Raw genomic sequence first — 5,107 nt, 5'->3', positions numbered from 1 at the left:
TGTGTCGTTGTCGCCTTATCTGCGAGTCGGGCGACGATTTATGATTGCACACTCAGCATAATCAATTCTTATAAATTATTGTTATTGTTGGAGGTTAGCCAGAAGGATAACCCCGCCACTCCTGCGGGCAGCTGCTGACAACATTAAACAATTCCCGTGAGTTATGGGCTCGATGAACCTCCTTCGCAAATTTATATGGTGCCGGCTACGAATTAAATGCGAGTTTTAAAGCGATTGGGGTTGCACAGTTGCCGCAAACAGAGTCTGGCGCAAAAGATCAATGACTCCATTGAAGTTCAATAAAAGCGACCTCGGCCACGCTAGACTTCCCCAAAAAATGAAGGTGCACCAGGCACACACAAGGCTGCAAATTCACATAAATGCACAGTTCAAAAGGGGCACCTATATACCATATAATACCAAAATTCCGTTTGAGTTTTGCCTTTTAAAAGGAAAATGCTTTTAGCTCTTTAGAAACCCCTTTTTACTTTTTTGATCACAAAATAACGAACATATTACTATAAACGTCTTAATTTTTTTCTGTGTACTTACCAAACGAATGCAAAAATACTCGGAAAAAAATTGGCGCTCGCCAATAACTGCGGCAGACTCAAAGAGCGTTGTATGCATAAATAATGCGCTCAACTGGCCGAGTGTGCTGTCTCTTTCTCCAGTGCCATTTCACTCTATCTCGCTCCTTTGAATTTTCCCTGCATAGGATGAAAAACGTTGGAAAATTGAAGGCTAAAATGAAGGACTTCGGTAGTCTCTTTCGATTATCTTACCCGTTACACTGCAAAAATATACATTTTAAAGGTAAAAGGAAGATGTTATATACCCCATAAATCAAATAATAATAAACTCGGGCTATTTTTTTTTATAACTGAAAAAGTTGCATAACCATTGCATCGAAATTTAAAATAGTTCTCCAGCCAAGCCAAACCCTTTTTGTTCAGGGTATCCCGTAGATTTGGTTATAGCCAGTGCCACCAACAGACGATAAGAAGGATGACGACAACGACAATGCAAATAAAACATGTCGCAAAGAACTGCCGGGTATTTTTATACCCGTTACTCGTAGAGTAAAAGGGTATATTGTATTCGTGCAAAAGTATGTAACAGGTAGAAGGAAGCGTTTCCGACCCTATAAAGTATATATATTCTTGATCAGGGTCACTAGCCGAGTCGATATAGCCATGTCCGTCTGTCCGTCTGTCCGTCTGTCTGTCCGTCTGTCTGTCTGTCCGTATGAACGCTGAGATCTCGGAAACTATAAAAGCTAGAAGATTGGCATTTTGCATGCAGATTCTAGGAGTTCCTACGCAGCGCAAGTTTGTTTCAAAATGGTGCCACGCCCCCTCTGACGCCCACAATCGCTTATATACGATTTTAAAAATTTAAATATTTCGGAAAAGTAAAAATGCAGTTTTATTGTCTTTATCAATACCTATCGAAATGTAGAATAAATTTTTCAAATCGGACCATTCGTTAAAAAGTTATGCGTGATCAAAGTTTCTATCTCCATCTCCCTCGCACTCCCTTTACCTGAGTAACGGGTATCTGATAGTCGGGGCATTCGACTATAGCGTTCTCTCTTGTTTGACTTCGTTTTTCTTCTGCGGCCACTTTCAAAAGGTAATTTTTTAGCCACTGCAGGTGGCAGTTGAATAGAAGTTCGAACACTGCTGAGCTTAGTTTCCTGATATTGATTTTCCTGCTATGCCTTTTTATGTGTATTTAAGACGGCGGCCAAGCAAAGGGGTGAACACTGGCGAAATTGATAATTGAATCAGCCACAGAAAACGTCAATTGTTTGCACCTGCTGACAATTTTAATTGAATTTATTTAAGCTTACGGCCTCGGGACTTTTTGTGGGATTTCCAAGTCCATTTTCGATTGACCGCGGATGAAAGTCAAAACAAACTTCCATCCAAAAAAGATTTTAAACAAATAAATCAGAAAATCATTGATTGAATGAGATGGCTAAAGAATGGAAAAAATATCGTATATTTGGTAAAATTGTTTTACAAAATCACTGGGAAAACCGAATTCAACTCTTAATTGTTATATTCAGCCACTCAAAACTACGACGGCTGCTTTCCAACAGGCAACAAACAAACATTTTGTATGTACTCCAAATAATAAAAATGAGTTTATACTTATATGTAACAAACTTTATACAAGTAGTTTTGGTACTAAAAGCCGAAATTTAAATACCCATGCAATTATTACGAATCGACCACATTTCGATTTCTATGCCTATATTACTAAAAACAATGAAGCTATGTCGATTTTTCCATCGTTTCTATGGCAGCTATATGATATTGTTGTCCGATTTTACCGCAATTCAATAATATTTAAATAATACCAAATCCCAAAGAACAAACAAAAATAATCAAAATCAACAAAGTTATAATTTTTTGGAATTTTTTTTCCGATGGTTCCTTTAGGAGCTATGATATAGTCGCCCGATCCGACTCGTTCCGGACGGACAGACGGACGGACAGACGGACATGGCTAGATCAACTCTCTTGGTGATGCTGATCAAGAATATATATACTTTATAGGGTCGGAAATGTCTCCTTCACTGCGTTGCAAACTTTTGACTGAAATTATAATACCTTCTGCAAGGGTTTAAAATATTCTTACACATTGAAAACTAATTTAAGAAATGAATTAAATTATAAAACAATGATGCACTGTTTAATTAGTGTTAATAATGAATCTATGCAGTGTTATTTTATTTGACTTACTTTTTTCAAACCACTTTAGTTGCTTATGAGAATATCCATGCTGCAAACTAATTAACCACGATGTCTCCTGGAGCCCAACCTGTAGACAATCCTTACCACATACTCGGCACATTTAAAAAAGCCAAGCCCCTTAGTCGGAACTACACGGCAACGCCCACAATGATATATGATTGTTGCCCGGTGGCAAAAGTGCAAATTCAAAATCAGCAACAATGAATGCAGGATTCCACTGCGGTGGCCAAACACGCAGCAAATCAGCTAAAAGAGGGCTGATCGGCGAGGGGTAAGGGAGTGGCGGTAGATTGGCCAAGTACTTGGCAAGTGCCAAGGCGCTGTCAGCATAAAGTTAAGCCGGGCTAAGCAGATGCCGGTCTGCGGAGTTGGCCACTGCCAGTTACCAGTTCCCAGTTCCCAGGACCGGGTGCCCGACTCCAAACTCACATCTCCACTTGCAGCACCTCTGCGGCTGCACATCATCAATCTTCTTAGACAGCCACACGCTCCTCTTCGCCTTCCCAGGCGGCCATTTCGGAGCTCCGCTCCTCTGCAGCTGCATCAGTTTTGTGTACCGAACGTGCTGCCATTTCCTGCAGGAAAAGCAGAGTTTTGTGGGCTGAGAGGGGGCTGAGAGGGGGGCGAGGGGCTGCACTAGGAAAAAAAATTCGATGTTTATAAATTCTAATCTGTTCTTTGAAGATATGATAAAAAATACGGATTTTTATAAGAATAGGATAAAACCGTTTAGAGTTTCCCAAAATGAAAAATTGGGGAACGGATAGTAAGCCTAAAAATATCTCTGTTGAATTAAAAAAAATGTATTTTGGAGAATGACAAAAATTATTCCAACCGATTACAAATGATTCTTACACAAAGTTTTTAAAACCTGTTAAATTTTACTTGTTATTTTAAAAGAAAATATTGTGGAATGATTTCCAAATAGTCACTCAATTATTTTATTGAAAATATACTTTATCGTTCTGTAAAACAAAATATTAAAAAAAATATAATGCAAAGATGACCCATTATAAACGGAAAACGAGATAAAACATATACCGATATGGAAATATACCCATTTTGTTTATTCAGTGCTCTCTTGTCGCAGCGAATTTTCTTTCTTTTTTCTTCTTTGAAAAATAAATATATATTTTTATACAATTTAACTTCATTCAGAAAATAACCAAAATGGTGTTGATTTAATCTCAACAAAAAAATTGAACTTAAACGGTTGTTCACATTTTAAATAGAAAGCATTGTATGTAGTGCCTTAAATATAAGAAATTCTTGTAGTGAAAACAAATAAATAATTCGTTAAAAAAAAGCGATATCCAAGTCTCAAATTGTATTTTTGTGTAGAGCCCCAAGTGCTGGCACTATTTGGTTCGCCACCCCACAATTTTTGTCATCGCCGACTTGTCTAACCTTTTTTGAGTTATGCTCCCCGGCCAACTCGACTCGACCCCGGGTTCCCCTCTTTTCTGTTGTGGCTGCTGAGTCGTTGACTTCACCTCCTGGCACTGGCTGCATCTATTTTGCAAGTATTTTATTGCCGGGCTCTACTTGAACAACTACCACCACTCCAGAACGGTCTGCACTTTGTTATTAATGCGCATTTAAGTTTTTTCTTTTCCTTTTCCTTTGCTCAGTCAATTTTTATGCTTTTTTCAGAATGTTGTTGGAGGGCAGGGCGACAGCGACACGACTTCACCTTTTTGGCTGGCGCTTTTGTGTGCCTTCTAATTGAGGAAACATTAAAAGTCAAGTTCTGCTTGCCGCATTGTTATAACCCAGAAAAACACGAGTGCACTGCAGTCTTCTGCTCCTGGCTCCCTGATCCTCCTGTCGGGCTTCCTTTTGTGCTCCTTGTGGTCCTTGGTCCTTTTTTAATGAAGTTTCGGCTGCCATTTGTTGAGTTTGACTTTTTGACATGCAGTTGGGCTCGTTTTTTACTTGCCACCACTGCAATTGAAAGCCATTGAAAAGGCGTTCTCACAAAAATGGGCAAAAGCATTGCCAAGCGCATCAAGCGCTCAATTAACTGGCTACAAGTTGGCACCCCCAAAGGAGTACGACCCTCGGATGTCTGGGTCTCGGTCTTGGATTGTCTGGGGCACATTAATCATCTTTTGCATACAAAGAAATCTGCCAAGCAGTGCGGACAAATCATTGAGAGAAAAGTTTCAGGGAAAGCGACCAAGCTGAATCTCAGTTCAAAACTTGGGGTGAACTTTTAAAACTATGATTTATTTGAGTAAATATCTTGCTGCGGGGAAACTTTAATTTGGGTTAAGAAGTGAAACTATTAATAACATTAGCGCAACTCTGTATAATAATGTCAAGTAACACAGCGTCTATTA

The sequence above is a fragment of the Drosophila rhopaloa genome, unplaced genomic scaffold, assembly GCF_018152115.1.
Source record: "Drosophila rhopaloa isolate 14029-0021.01 unplaced genomic scaffold, ASM1815211v1 contig_2, whole genome shotgun sequence".
In the NCBI taxonomy this organism is placed as follows: domain Eukaryota; kingdom Metazoa; phylum Arthropoda; class Insecta; order Diptera; family Drosophilidae; genus Drosophila; species Drosophila rhopaloa.
Note: the sequence above shows the minus strand (reverse complement) of the source record.